This window comes from Triticum dicoccoides, chromosome 6A (genome assembly GCF_002162155.2).
Source record: "Triticum dicoccoides isolate Atlit2015 ecotype Zavitan chromosome 6A, WEW_v2.0, whole genome shotgun sequence".
Classification (NCBI taxonomy): domain Eukaryota; kingdom Viridiplantae; phylum Streptophyta; class Magnoliopsida; order Poales; family Poaceae; genus Triticum; species Triticum dicoccoides.
In genome coordinates, this window is record NC_041390.1 from 42,518,326 (window position 1) to 42,534,394 (window position 16,069).

Consider the following 16,069-nt stretch of genomic DNA (forward strand, 5'->3'; position numbering starts at 1 on the left):
ACCCCGCCCCGGCGGCCACTTCGTCCGTGCCTGCCCCTCCGCCGCCTGCTCTGCCCGTCGTCCGTGCCTGCCCCTCCCCCCGAGCCGGCCCTCCCCCACGGTGAGCTCCCTCCCTCCCTCTCTGTAGATTTTTTTTGATAATTTTTTTGTTGCTCATAGTTATGTAACTAGATGGATGGATGCATAGTTAGTTGATAGATGATTTGATGATAGTTACAAATGTGAGAAATGCAAGAAAAGCAATTTTTTTAACAAGGGGCATGAGGTTAGATGATGGATTTTTTGATGATAGATGCAAATGTATGATGATTGTTACATGATAGATGATGATGTTAATGATGATAGATGATGATGTTGATGATAGATAATGATTTTTTTGCGGAAGAGATGATATAGGATGCCGATTTTTATGATTCGATGATTGTTAGATGATGATGATGAATATATTGTGATGTACTTAATTATTGTCACGGTGCAGGTTCTGTGGTGTTCCATCTCGGTGGAGTGATCGTCGTAGGAGCTGTTGGTCCCCGGTTGTCCCTCCGGTGTTCGACTACTTCCTCTACAGCCGAGGGTGAGCTACGAATCATGTGACTAGATTTCATTCTCAAGTCAACTGACGTAACCTAGGCGTCTCCCGTCCGAAAGGGTTGCATGGATAAATATGCATTCAATTGCATATTTATCACCGCAGCTCTTTCGGATTGTCCAGCGTTTTCCATGGATAGCCCGAGGATGTGTAGATTGGGTATGTTCTCCATGTTCTACCCTGTTCCGAGACAGGATTTCGGCGGTGCCTCCCCATTGTTCTCCGGAGCACATTCTCTCAGCTATTTGCCGAGATGTGTATCTGGAGAACAGCGGGGAGGTGCTGCCGAAATTTTGTCTCGGAACGGGGTAGAATGGAGAACGTACTCAATCTACACATCCTCGGGTGGGATTAGGACCCATCTTTACGTATTAGAGATGTAGGTGGATTAAACGCAGTAGAAACTGAAAATTTGATACCATTAATTTAAGTGAATCCTTAATTATGTTGTGTGGGTTGCAAAAAAGCAGAGGATGGCAGATAATCAGTGGATGTACAGTGGTTTTATCCGTCGGAATCGAGTAACATCAGAGTGGATCGCGAAAACCGATGTGTATTTGAAGGAGATATTCCGTCGTCCAATGAGAATTATCCCACCATGCCCTTGTGCAAGATGTGCCAGACGTCACCGTAGAAATCAGAAGGACATGAGTGAGCACCTTCGCACGCACGGATATATGCCAAACTTTGACATGCCGCCGATAAACATAGCCGAGCAGGACCGTGGTAGAGAGGAGGTGATGCGACAACGCATCGATGGATATGAGGACGACGGGGCTAGATGATGTCATTGTTGCAGAAACGGCAAATGCGACACCTTCAGAGAATGAATCGGAGGAGCCGGAGGCAACCGCAAAGGCCTTCTTGGAGGTCTTGGCCTCGTCGAAGAAACCTCTTTATGCAGGTGCGAAAACATCTCAGCTGGATGCCATCTCGCAACTGATTGCAGTCAAGGCTGAGTACGGCTGTAGCTAGAAATGCTTTGAAGCATTCCTGGGAGTATGGGCTAACAGCCTCCCTGAGGGTCATGAACTACCGAAAAGCATGTACGATACAAAGAAAATCATGAAGGCACTCTCTATGGATTATGAGAAAATAGATGTTTGCCCGAAGAATTGCCTTTTGTTTAGGCACGAGTATGCGGATGAAAAGTATTGTAGGAAGTGCGGTTCGTCTCGGTACATTGAGGTGGTCGGTGAGGATGGTGAGAAAAAGCAGCTAACCATCCCCGTTAAGGTTCTTCGGTATCTTGATTTTATAAAAAGACTGCAGTGCCTTTTCATCATGAAGGAGTCTGCCAAAATGATGAAGTGGCACAAGGAAGGTATAAGGTACAATCCAAAAAAAATCATACATCCATCAGGAGGGGAAGCATGGAAGTCATTCGATGAAGAATACCCCGAGGAAGCAGCCGAGGCTGGGAATGTCAGAATAGCCATATCAGGCGATGGGTTGAATCCATATGGTATGTCGTCCAATCCATACAGCTGCTGGCCTGTGTTTGTAATTCCGCTCAATCTTCCTCCCGGTGCCCTAATGCAACGGAAGACCATGTTCTTGTTGCTCATCATTCCGGGGCCTGACTACCCGGGGAAGCAATTGGGTGTGTTTATGCAGCCGCTTGTGGATGCTTTGCACCATTCTTGGTACTTTCCGAGGTTGACATACGACCGGGATCTGCAGAGAAATTTCTTAATGAAAGTTTGGTTGCACTATTGCATGCATGACTTTCCGGCTATGCTCTATTCTGTGGATGGTGTACAAGTGGTAAGATGCCATGCCCAGTGTGCATGCAGGCTCTGCGAATGATTTGGCTAAGTAAGGGTGGCAAGTATGAAGCCTTTGACCTACATCGACAGTTCCTCCCTTCAGACCATCCAGACAGGGAAGACAAGAAGAACTTCACGAAAGGCCGGGTTGTTCATGAAGTAACCGAGATTACAACATTTTCGGGGGCAGATGTTCTTGCTCAGCTAAAAGCTCTCAAGCCTGAAGTCAAAGGCAAAGGCAAAGCCAAAGCCAAAGGCTTCGAGGGATATGGTGAGACGCACAACTGGACGCACATTACCCCCTTCTCGCAGCTTCCCTATTTCAAGGACCTCAAACTTCCTTACAATATTGATGTGATGCACACCGAAAAGAATGTGGCAGAGTCCCTTTTCCACACGATCCTCAACATTCCTGATAAGACGAAGGATAACGTAAAAGCTAGAGCCGATCAACAGAGAATTTGTGATAGACCACGCCTGAACATGAAGCCTCCCACAGGCGGTCGAAAAAACTGGTTCAAGCCAGATGCTGACTTTGTCCTTAAACCGCCAGAAAAAAAAGAAGTACTTATCTGACTGAAACAAATTTTGAAGTTCACCCATGGTTATGCATCGAATATAAGTAAGGGAGTCAATCTTTCAACGGGCAAAGTGACCGGCCTGAAGAGTCATGACTACCATGTATGGATTGAGCGGATAATGCCGGTGATGGTTCGAGGCTATGTCCCCGAGCATGTCTGGCGAGTGCTTGTCGAGCTTAGCCATTTCTTCCGCACGCTCTGTGCTAAAGAAGTAAGTAAAGAGGTGATTGAAAAATTGCATAAGAAGGCACCGAAGTTGATAGTCAAGCTAGAGAAGATCTTTCCGCCAGGCTTCTTTACTCCGATGACACATCTCATTCTGCACCTCGCAAACGAGGTATTGTTGGGGGGCCCTGTGCAAAATCGCTGGCAGTACGACCCTGAGAGGCAGAACAAGCATCTCCGACGGAAATGTGGAAACAAAGCTAAGACTGAAGCTTCCATAGCTGAGGCAGTTATCCTAGAGGAGGTGTCAGACCTCAGGACATCATACTATCCAGACCACGTTCCCCATCTGCATAACAAGGTGCCTCGATACAATATAGAAGAGCCCAAGTATCAACCCAGGCTCGATCTATTCAACGCGCAAGGTGGGAGGGCTGGGGCCTCGAAATCTTATAACATGCCACGACAAGAGTGGGAGGACCTCATGTTCTATATCTTGCACAACATCAAGGAAGTTGAGGAAGTGTGGATGAGGTAATACCACTACACCATTCCTTTATGTCTTCCACATCATCATGTTTCATGTTCACTTAGTCCCGGCCTAATACCGCTTATCTTTTTTTAGTGATTTCGTTCAAGAGGAATGGACGGGAGTGAATCCTCCTACTGAGGCGGAGGCACTTACTCTTCTCCGTCATGGAAACCCTAGACGTAAAAATTTTGTTGCTTGGTTCATGGAGAAAGTAATTTTCCACACTCCCCTATTAAATACCTACTTCAACATTTATTAGTTAACCGAACTAATGCACGCAACAATTTCCATTATACTTGTAGGGAAAAGGTCCGAACATATCTATGGATGATGAATTGAGATGGGTTTCCATGGGTTTTGACCCTGCCGTCATGACATGTAAAAAGTATGATGTGAATGGGTATCGCTTCCATACAGAGGAGCACCAAAACAGCTGCCCCGATCCCAAAACTATAAATACTGGAGTGTACACCCCTGGTCAAAATTCAGTAGACTACTACGGAAGGGTACAAAATATATACGAGGTTAAATTCCGCCAGGGGCGTGAGACCCTAAGTCTGCCTGTGTTCAAATGCCGATGGTTCGATCCGCGGGAGGGGGTAAAACATACGCCTTCCATTGGTTTGGTCGAAGTTAAACCATCAACCGTCTATGCCGGAGCCGATCTCTTCATTGCGGCTACCCAAGCTACACAAGTATATTATCTGCCTTACCCATGCCAGAAAGTGTATCTAAAGGGTTGGGAAGTTGTGTTCAAGGTGTCGCCACATGGTAAGCTACCAAACCCGAATGAAGACGATTACTACAACATTAACCCCATGACATACGAGGGAGTGTTCTATCAAGAGCAACCTGATGATGATGATGATGATGATGATGTGGTTAGAAACGATGACGCTAGACCATTGGGTGATGATGATGTGGACCCAAACGTCGACGATGCACGAAATGATGGTGAGACCATTGTCAATGAAAATGACATACTTATGCTAGAAAAGTTAAACGAAGACGCTGACGACGAGGAAGAGCCTCCACCTCCCTCGAACAACGAAGATGATATGATTGATAGTGATGATGAGACGGACCGAGAAAGAGGTTACAACAGTGATGATTCATATGGGTTCTAGCAGATGTACGTTTCAAGTATTTTTTTCTATAGTTTAGGAATATGCCTTTTTATGCATTTTTATTAATGTGTTTATTATCATGCCTTTTCCTTCATTTCATTAATTTACTAATTGCTTTTTCTCTTTTCAATGCAGGTTCGTGGAACATGGGCAAGGGGAAGGCCGACGGCGTGGGTTTCCTACGCAAGGTCGTCGGCCTGCCTAGTCGGAGTGGTCGAGCACGTAATCCTCCCCCTCGGCTACTTGACGATGACTCCTCACAGGGAGGTCGAGGGAGAGGTGCCCCTAGAGGAGGAGGGGGCGGGGGGAGAGCCTCTAGAGGACGAGGTGCTGGGGGGAGAGCCACTACAGGGGGTCGCGGCCAGAAAGAGCGCACCCTCACCGACTTAGGGGTGTTGTCTTCGAGGCCCTCCTCTAGTGAGGTACCCTCCTCTAGTGAGGTACACTCTAGGGAGGAGGAGGAGGAGGAGGAGGTGGTGGTGGAGGAGGAGGAGGATGTGGAGGAGGAGGCAGGCGAGGAGGAGGAGGAGGAGGAGGTTGGGGAGGAGGTTGGGGAGGCAGGCGAGGAGGAGGGTGGTGGCGGGGATGATGGTGGTGACGGGAAGGGGGTTGACAAGAAGGGGTGGCTGCGTGGCAACGCAAAGCTACCAAAGCAGGTTCCTGCTACTGAGGAGCAGAAGTGGCTCATTGAGCCCACGGGAAAAGAGTAAGTGGTCCATTATTTTGCTTGTCACATGCTTATTCCGGTTGTTATTTATTTTGCTTGTCACATGCTAATAGTTCATTCTTTTGCAGCAACTGGATATATTCTAAAGGGGTCCGTATTCCCAACGGCCTCATCACCGTCTTGCTGAAGTTATATTGGCCGGGGTTGTACTGTCCTAATCCAGTCAGGCAGCCGGACCGTCGGGTTTTGGCCACGAGCTGGGACCACTGGGAAGCGGCCCGCCACGCGGACCATGAGACCCATGCCAAGGCCGTGATCACTACTTTCTGGGTGAGTTCTCTTCAGAAGCACAAGTCCATTCTAGTTTCATGAATGATTTAACTCATGGCTTCTTCCATTCTTGTTTCATGCATGATTGTAGACATTCTATCGAGTTCTTCCGGAGCACAGGGCTAGAGCGGACCAGATCGTGTTGCGCCAATGCAAGAAGAAGGCCCGCCAGATGCAATACGAGGTGCGCTATGTGGCCATCTCCAGATACTACCACGACTATCTTGGTGTGAAGATGACCAAGGAAGAAGCGCGGAGGATGGGCATTACCTTGGAGAGGCCCGAGTTCTTGGCGGTAAGTATAAAAGATTTTTCATTATGCTTTCATATTATTATGCTTTCATTACCTTGTGGTACATTATGCTTTATGCTTTATGCTTCCATAACACCAATTTGGACACTATCTCCACAAGGCAGTTAATGTATGACTAACCCCATTAAACATTCTTCTTCTTCTATTTACCATCACTTTCTTATGTATGACTAACCTCTGTTTGGTGGTGCAGGAGGAGAAACTGAAGCGGCCGCTCTCAGACATGCAGGCGTGGGAGATCGCCCATACGCGGAAGGACTCCAAGCCTGGCGAGCCCCAGTACTATGGCAAGAAGACCGCGGGGAGGAAGCAGGCCTACTCCGAAGCGTATCTGAAGTTGCATCCTGACACACCTGACCCCATTGCGGCGCCTCTGGACGATAGGGCGATGGTGAGCATGGGGCCCAAGGAGCACGGTCGGGAGGCGGTTCTCGATGCTGTGATCACTCCTAGTATCTCCTACACACAGCTTCGTCGGATCGACCCGAGCCTGAGCCAGCGCACGAGCCAGCTAGTGACTAGTACACAGTCCCTCTTTCAGGAGCAACAATCTGTAAGTATTTTCCCTCTTATCTTCATTGCTCACTTCATTTTCCGCATTTAGTAGTTTTATGAGTTCCATCATGTCATATCGTAGGCCTACATGGAGTACACACGCCAGGAGACCATGGCGTGGCATCAGAGGCTTTATGAACACCAAGTGCAGAGGGATAGCCAGATGCACCAGGCTTTTCAGGATATGGCGGCCGGCAGGTGTCCTCAGTTCCCTCCAGCACAATGCCCTCCAGCACAACCAGTGCCGATGAGCTTTGAGGAGTTTGTGGCACAGAACGCTGGCCCCTCGCCGGTTAGTTCATCCCCAATCTATTCACCCAAAGCATGTCATGCCTTTCAACACAGTCATATATCCCGTGCATATGTCTTTTCAACATCCAGGGAACATGTGGATCTACCGTTGGCGGTGGTCTTCGCAGCACTCCGGAGACATGGAGCCCGACCACTCCGATCCACGGAGGCGGAGGCGCAGATGGAGGCAGAGGCGGTCTTGGCGGTAGCGCTGCCGCTAGCAGTGACGACCTGGGCTTTGGCCGTCTTGGCGGTGACGACCTCCGCGGTGCTCGATGATCCTTGTGTGGTGATGATGCTTGAGATGACTTGTGTGTGGTGATGATCATTTAGATGACTTGTGTGCTTCTCTATATGCTTATGTTGGTTGTGATGATGTTCATTTAGAGACTTGTGTGTAATGATGCTTATGCATATATTGTTGTGATGGTGCCGGATGATATCCCGTTGTGTTTTATATGTCTATCTCATCATATATATCTGCTGATATGTGCTGCTATTTGAAGTGAATTGATCTGAAAACAAACAGAAAAAAGAAAAAAAAAAGCAAAAGCAAACTATGCCGACGGCTCGGCATAGGGCTAGCGTGAGCTCCCAGTACACGTGGCACCTATGCCGACGGCCTAGCCGTCGGCTTAGTTTAAAAATTGTGCCGACGGCTAGGCCGTCAGCATAGGAGCCACGTGTCAGCTACTGGGAGCTCTTTATGAAGGACTATGCCGACGGCCTGGCCGTCGGCTTAGTTTCAAACTATGCCGACCCGGCCGTCGGCATAGCCCTGGTCCACGAGCAGCGCCTGGTTGCCCCATGACACCCCTATGCCGACGGTCTAGCCATCGGCAAAGGTTTTGACTAAGCCGACGGCTAAGCCGTCGGCCGTCGGCATAGGGGTGCCATGTGGCGATCAGTCATTGGGCAGACTTGACGGCGGCCGCCGTTAGGCGTGATAGTTGCCGACGGCCGGGGCCGTCGGCATAGATGTACGCCCCCGTCGGCGTATCATATATGCCGACGGCTTTTCTAAGCTGACGGCCTCCCTGGCTGTGCCGACGCATATGTTGCCGAAGGCCCTATGCCGACGGGGGCCGTCGGCATAGGTCTACCCCGACGGGACTCAGGCGGCATAGGGGGCGATTCCGGTAGTGCATATGACCAGATTAGAAAGTCCACCATGCCGCAAAAATATTTAGCACCCATTTAAATATGGATTTGGGTTCATACCTACACAAAGCACATTAATTATTGTGAAGCTAGAAAAAAATGCTCCTACCATAAAAAATATACGCCGACAACAGCATCATCCAATTAGAGCTCAAAAACAGGAACAAAGAAGACACCTATAGCTGTTCATGGAGCTGTGTCTGAACCTCTATTTGCATATGTATAGCTTCTGCCAAGTTCCTAAGAAAAGGAGAAGGGAACAAATGTAAATTTGTAAGGTCATGGTATTACTATGCATGCATTGTAGTATAATAATTCAGAGATATTACTTGTTTGTTAACGGATCACTTCCACTCCTAACCCCAGTCTCCAACACGAGGAGTTAGAGGAAACATTTGTTCCCAACTTGATCACAATAGTTTACGCGCAGCCAACCTTCACTGAATTTGTCGGTTCCCATCTCCCCGAATTTGTCTGTTCCCATCTCCCTCTCAGAAAGATATGTCCAAATACCAAACAACAGTAATAGTAACTGGGTTTCCATGTTCCAAGTAGCCAAGATAGACAACTCCAAACTGACGTTTGCCAATGGAATTCTCGAATCTATTTGTGATGGTCTTGAGTTCTTAGTAACTGAACTGACGGTTATCGAATTGCAAAGAGACAACATCTCCGTTCTCTTCTTTTGAGTTATTTCCATTCAGCGGTCTGACAGAAGGATTTGCATAGGTACTACAATATTAGCAACCAAGAACATGATACACTATATTTTTCCTGAACAATAATTAGACAAGTACTTGGTTTCCAGTCAATATAAGTCACCATTTTCAGTTCTTCTCCTGCAAAGGCACAATGTAATAATTACCACCACAACCACCAGTACAGAAACTACAACGGCAGCCCCATCTGAAGCTAGATGAGCTCCGGGATGGTGGCGTCGAGGGCGTCAGGTTTGGCTTTAGGCGTGAGCATCTTCACCTCGTGCACGATCAGCCTAGGCTTATAATAATCCAAAGATTGGGGTCATAGCAGCCGCTGCCGAGCTTGTGCCGCCACAACAACTAAATCTACTTTATCAATTGAATGCACTTCATCGATTGGAAAGTGAAAAAAAAACCAGCCTGCATTGGACATGCAAAAATTCTCTTCATATATCTCAACTTGTGGCACCATAAGACGAAATGTCATAAGTAAACTGAAGGGTGAGTTCGTATGTTGATGCGTCCGCAATGAGACAATTCGGCTCGGAAAATAGCCAAATACAGATCAAGAAAATTGAGCATGTAAAGTTTTATAGCTTAGCTCAATAGCATATAAAATGCCCCCATACTCTAGCATGCTTGAAAAAGAATTAAACTTTTCAACATGAATAGGCAGGATAACAATGCAATGGCTGTGATTCTTCAGGAGGCCTTCCAACCACACAAAATTCATTAAGTAATGAGTAACAGATAGAGTGACTAAGATCTGATTAGCTGAAGGCATACCTTCCCACAGATGCCTGAATATGGTGAGAAGTTTTTCCTCTGCAACATGATATGGAGCTGATATGACCTATGGAATAAGCCAAACAAACAGTGTGATTCTCCACATCTCTCTAAGATTGAGCATGAGAGAAATAATAGCAAGAATAGACAGTGAAAGAGATTTAGCATGAGAGAAATAATAGTAAAATGACAGTAAAAAGAAGTACAATCAAACATCAAAATGCAGGAACAAATGTGACTGTGTTCAAGAGAGAGAGAGAGAGAGAGAGAGAGAGAGAGAGAGAGAGAGAGAGAGAGCTCACCTTATTCTTCACCAAACTCTTCCTGAAGATTATTTCTCTTCTCTTCTTTCTCAAATCTGCACACATGTGTATAGAAAAACCATAAATTGAGAAATCAAAATAAGACTATCAAGACCAGAAGAATCAAGGATAAAAACTGAGGGAGGAAGACTTCCATTTGTTTTCCTTCTTTCCCATAATCATGTATGATACCACAGGCATATTCCTTGTCAAACTAACAAGAAAATTACCAAGACACATACTAACCAAATGATTTGATCACTGAAATCTACAAAGGGATAATTTCTTAACTCCCATAATCATGGGATCCTAAAAGTTAAAACCATGTGAAATTAGTATAAGCCTGCTATAACACTAATCGGCATAAGGGTTGCCACTGTCCAACCTGAGTAAAAAAATCATTTGCTTTCAAGACCATCATCCCAGTGCCAATAGTCCTCAGGTAAAAAAATGCTCGTATCCAGTATTTGATTTACCTACTTGATGCAAATGTAAAAGCTCTATAATACCTCATAATGCAAGAAGATTTTCAGTATGATTGTTATAGAACTGAGTTGAGTAGTTCACTCCTGGCCCTTCAGGTGCAACATTTTTATCTCTCTAATCTTTAGTTTGGAAGGATCGGTACTAACAAAACTGATACCCATGCAACTACAAAGGCAATATTGTAACTCTCATTCCAAGACCACACACTGTAACCGAGCCTTGCTGCATATTTCAGAACGAGTTCTGAGAACTGTAAGATTTGCATTGGCATGGACTCTCTCAAGATGCACAGTCAGAACAATTTTGTCAAAACTATGTGCTAAAAATAACCGAGTCTCGTAAGTTCAGAAGGTGGTCCGCGGGCGTGCTACCGAGAATCTCTCTTCCTCCTGCTTGTCTCCTTCCCCATCCTCCCTGCCTCTATCCACTCATACCTTGACTCTACGAAATAACAAACAAGGTTCAGAAAAGACCATGGAGATAACAAATCAGTAGTACAAAGAGCTCAACAAAATATACTTATTGTGGACATAATATATAGTACACAGAAATTAGATGACTTAAATTGTGGGTTGTGGGTAATTTTAAGCTCAACAGACACAGAGTAGTTCAGAACTTCATACTTAGAACATGACTAAAAGGCAGGAGAGGAATTAGTTAAAATAGCAATATAATCAAGTGGCTATTTTTGGCATGGCCACAACATACATACTGATTGTGCCGGTGGAGCATAGGCGGAGACCGAGGAAGAGGTTGGAGTCGTGCTGGACGTAGCAGTCGTTGTCAAAGTGACAGACGGTGAAGAAGAGCCGCTGCATGGCCACAGGACGCGTTCCCAGGCTTGAGCTTGACCTGTGCCGTCCTCCTCAATCTGAAGGCCATGACCATGCTCGCGACCTGTGCCGTCCTCCTCAATCTGCGGCTGCTTCCCTCCCCGCAGTAAAGCATCTTCCTCACTCACCGTGAGGTGGTCGTGTCCATCAGCACCAACGAAAATGAGAATGAGAATGAGAGAGAGAGTTAGCAGTCGCCCCGATCTAAAAGAGAAGGAAAACAAAAGACAGAGAAAGGATGGACGGACGGCGGCATGGGAGCAGGACGGAGCCGGCCGTCTATGCGGTCCGTGCTCCTCCTGCCGAGGACGACGGCGACGGTGCCGTGGACCATCACTGTGGCTTGAGCTTCTCCTAGGTCGTCGCTGCACGTATGTGGATGGAGGACGGGAAGAAGGCAGAGCTGCTCTGCCCCGCCCCGATCTGAGAGAGCCAGGGTGGACGGACGGCAGCGCCAGGAGCTGCGCGCCGGCCGCCGCGCACGAAGAAGAGGAGGGGAATCGGAGGAGATGGGGCGGCGCAGAGGAATGGGAGGAGAGAGAGACAGAGGAAGTGGAGGCAGATATTTTTAGGCCTCGCCCCATCTCTGGCCCGTACGCTCACGCCTTAGCCACGCTAAAAAGCAGCTGATTCACTGGACCCATAGCTAAAGAGGTCCACCCGGCAGCCGCTTTCGAAGAAGACGCGAATGTACAAAAGAACCAGCAGCCAAAACGGAGAGCTACAGTGAACGAATCGAACGACCCAACCAGCGTCGCGCGCGCGGATGCCTCAGAATGGCGGGTTGCCTAGAGCTGTTTATATGTTCAATGCGTGTTCCCCGGCCTTGTAATCACCACAACGAAAATAGCAATAAAGAGAAAAGAGCCAGGAGTGACAAGCCCCTGTAGCTATGACCAAAATATTGATCAGTTTTCCGTTCGTTCGCCAAGTTACGAATCGTTCCGTCCAGAGATCAAAGATCGATCGATCCTGTAGTTGCTAGGACGTGCATGCAACTACGCTACTGTTCATCATTCAAGGTGATTGCTAGCTAGCTTGCACATACGTATGCTGCTGCTACTCTGGTGATTTGATCCGGCGATCAAAAACCAACAGGATGCACGCTCAGGCACTGCTGTCGAACCAGCCGATCTGGCAGAGCAGCGGCGGGGCGCCGGGTCAGGATCTACTCACGGGCTACGAGGCTGCCTCCAGCGGCAGCGAGAAGACGCGGCTCCTCGTCCCCGTCACCGGCGGGATCGTCGAGCTCTTCGCCTCGAGATATACTACTCCCTCTGTTCCAAATTACTCGTCCCAGAAATGGATGTATCTAAAATTAAAATACATCTAGATATATCCATACTTGCGACAAGTAATTCGAAACGGAGGAAGTACCTGCGTGAGTGCGTGTGTGTCCGGTGATAGGAAACATATCGGTTAGATTTGGAAGTCACGCCGTTCGTACATCCCGTGTTTTCTTTCTGATAACAATTGTGGTCTTCCCGAACTTGCTATGATCACTCCCGTAGCTCCGTAAGTCCGATGACGATGTACTTCATATGCATTTGCACTAGAATAATGTGTAGATCATGATTTTTTTCATGTTCATGCATTCTAAATAATTCATACTCTTTGTCCTGTCCAGAATATGTAATTCAACTAAATTTGCATATGGAGTGGTACTTGATTCATGCCTCACATGGACCAAGATTTCATTTAACTTGGCTAGTTGAAGGTTACCGTGTTAAATCATTTAACTTGTCATGCATCATCTTGGTTGAGCATATATGCCATGCCTTGGTTGTTTACCATGTCGTTTGCTTCTTTTCGGATTTTGCTTCTTCTCGGTAGCTCCCATTTCGGGATGGCGACGATTTGTTCGACTACTTCATGGGTTTGATTCTTCACCACTTTAAAGAAGAATCGAATCCATGAAGTAGGCGAACAAATAGTCACCACTACGGAACAAGAACACAGAAGAAGCAAAACCCGAAAAGAAGCAAACGACATGATAAACAACCAAGGCATGGCATATATGTATTTGCGGCTACTATTTTCAATTAATCCATCCCGTGATAGTTATGGAATGCCATTTTGTTGCCCACGTCCTTTGTTTTCTTCAGGGTTACTTTGTAGCCACCCTGGAACTTGTTAGCAGTTCCATAGCTTCGATTATGATGTTCTTTATATGTTTTGAACTAGAATAATGTGTAGATCATGATTTTGTTATGTTCATGCACCCTAAATAATTCATACTCCATGTTCTATCTAGAATATGTAATTCAACTAAATTACATATGGCGTTGTTCTTGATGCATGTCTCTCACAAATCAAGACTTCATTTGACTTAACTAGTTGTAGATTGCCATGTTAAATCATTAAAATGGACATGCACCATTTTTTTGGGGAGCATATTTCATGTCTTGTTTGTTTATTGATGTGTTTTATCTTTTTCGGTTTGGTCATTATGGGTAGAACCGGGAGATGTTTCTGAGATCGAGGAGCCCGTTGGGATCTATTTCGAGGAGGAGCTTTACTATCCCACCGAAGAGACTCCAGGCAAGATGATCATTACATTGAATACAATGCTAATTTTGCTTGCTAGTTATCTCAATGCTATTGCTTTGCCTTGCTACCTACTCACCCCAGTGACTACCAAGTAAACTATAAATAAGTGAAGAAGCACTGCTTCGGCCGATGGAGACCAGCACCATGAGCGATCCACAGAGGATATGTGAGACAGACAACGCTGGAGCAAGCACTCCAAGATGATGCCTCCAAAAAGGGCACGCCCATGGATAGCCGCCACCGTCTCATCCCGAAGATCAAATTTTCACCCGGAGCATCGCGAAAGGGGTGGAAACACTGCGACGAAGGCTGCATGGAGGAGAACAATGTCCGCGGCCGCCGCCGCTGCCGGCTAGTACACGAATGGGCAAGTGATGTACTAATGACCCACAAGTATAGGGGATCTATCGTAGTCCTTTCGATAAGTAAGAGTGTCGAACCCAACGAGGAGCAAAAGGAAATGATAAGCGGTTTCCAGCAAGGTATTCTCTGCAAGTGCTGAAATAAGTGGTAACAAATAGTTTTGTGATAAGATAATTTGTAACGAGCAACAAGTAACAAAAATAAATAAAGTGCAGCAAGGTGGCCCAATCCTTTTTGTAGCAAAGGACAAGCCTGGACAAACTCTTATATAGATAAAAGCGCTCCCGAGGACACATGTGAATATCGTCCAGCTAGTTTTCATCACGCTTATATGATTCGGGTTCGGTACTTTGATAGTTTGGCATGTGGGTGGACCGGTGCTTGGATACTGCCCTTACTTGGACAAGCATCCCACTTATGATTAACCTCTGTTGCAAGCATCCGCAACTACAACAAAGTATTAAGGTAAACCTAACCATAGCATGAAACATATGGATCCAAATCAGCCCCTTACGAAGCAACGCATAAACTAGGGTTTAAGCTTCTGTCACTCTAGCAACCCATCATCTACTTATTACTCCCCAACGCCTTCTTCTAGGCCCAAACAATGGTGAAGTGTCATGTAGTCGAGTTCACATAACACCACTAGAGGAGAGACAACATACATCTCATCAAAATATCGAACGTATACCAAATTCACATGACTACTAATAGGAAGACTTCTCCCATGTCCTCAGGAACAAAAGTAACTACTCACAAAGCATAAACATGTTCATAATCAGAGGGGTATTAATATGCATATAGGATATGAACATATGATCTTCCACCAATTAAACCAACTAGCATCAACTACAAGGAGTAGTTAACACTACTAGCAACCTACTAGCACCAATCCCGGACTTGGAGACAAGAATTGGATACAAGAGATGAACTAGGGTTTTGAGAGGAGATGGTGCTGATGAAGATGTTGATGGAGATTGCCTTCTCCCGATGAGAGGAGCGTTGGTGATGACGATGGCGATGATTTCCCCCTCCAGGAGGGAAGTCTCCCCGGCAGAACAGCTCCGCCAGAGTCCTAGATTAGTTCCGCCAAGGTTCCGCCTCGTGGCGGCGGAGTTTCGTCCGAGAAGAAGGCTTATGATTTTTTCCCATCGAAAGACTTCATATAGCAGAAGATGGCTATTGGAGGGCCACCAGGGGGCCCACGAGGTAGGGAGGCGCGCCCAGGGGGTATCGTGGGCAGGGTGTGGCCCCCCTGGTGAATTTCTTCCGCTGAGTATTTTTTATATATTCTGAAAACGTCTTCCATGAAGTTTCAGGACTTTTGGAGCTATGCAGAATAGGTATCTAATATTTGCTCCTTTTCTAGCCCAGAATCCCAGCTGCCGGCATTCTCCCTCTTTATGTAAACCTTGTAAAATAAGAGAAAATAGGCATAAGTATTGTGACATAATGTGTAATAACAGCCCATAATGCAATAAATATCAAAATAAAAGCATGATGCAAAATGGATGTATCAACTCCCCCTAGCTTAGACCTCGCTTGTCCTCAAGCGAAAAGCCGAAATCGAAAAATATGTCCACATGTTTAGAGATAGAGATGTCGATAAAAATAAAATACGGACATGAGGGCATCATGATCATTCTTAAAACAGCAACTTACATAATTCTTGTCATATAATTTCTTATGCTAGAGTAATAATTCGATCACAATTTCAAGTATGAGTCGTAAACTTCATTGAAAACTAACAAACTATAATCTCAGTCATTGGAGCAATTGCAATTTATCATAACATAGGAAAGAGTCAATATATAAGAGCTTTTCAGCAAGTCCACATTCTCAACTATCATATAATCTTTCACAATTGCTGACACTCATGCAATACTTATGGGTATGGAGTTTTAATCAAACACAGAGAAAGATAGGGGCTTATAGTTTTGCCTCCCAACGTTTTACCTCAAGGGTAAT

At 46.1% G+C, this 16,069-nt stretch overlaps 1 long non-coding RNA gene across 5 annotated transcripts; it reads right to left on the reverse strand.

Annotated features, from left to right (window-relative positions):
* Positions 1-8,091: 8,091 nt before the first annotated feature.
* On the reverse strand, positions 8,092-11,717 carry LOC119314554. Of its 5 annotated transcripts, none has more exons than XR_005152349.1 (6): positions 11,068-11,717; positions 10,727-10,796; positions 9,870-9,925; positions 9,568-9,634; positions 8,410-9,201; positions 8,092-8,320 (listed from the first exon to the last, which is right to left on the reverse strand). It is a non-coding gene; the product is annotated as an uncharacterized LOC119314554 (long non-coding RNA). The 5 variants fall into 5 exon arrangements; XR_005152350.1 differs by having other exon boundaries at positions 10,379-10,796; XR_005152351.1 differs by having other exon boundaries at positions 8,410-8,919; positions 9,059-9,201; positions 9,870-10,796.
* Positions 11,718-16,069: the final 4,352 nt, after the last annotated feature.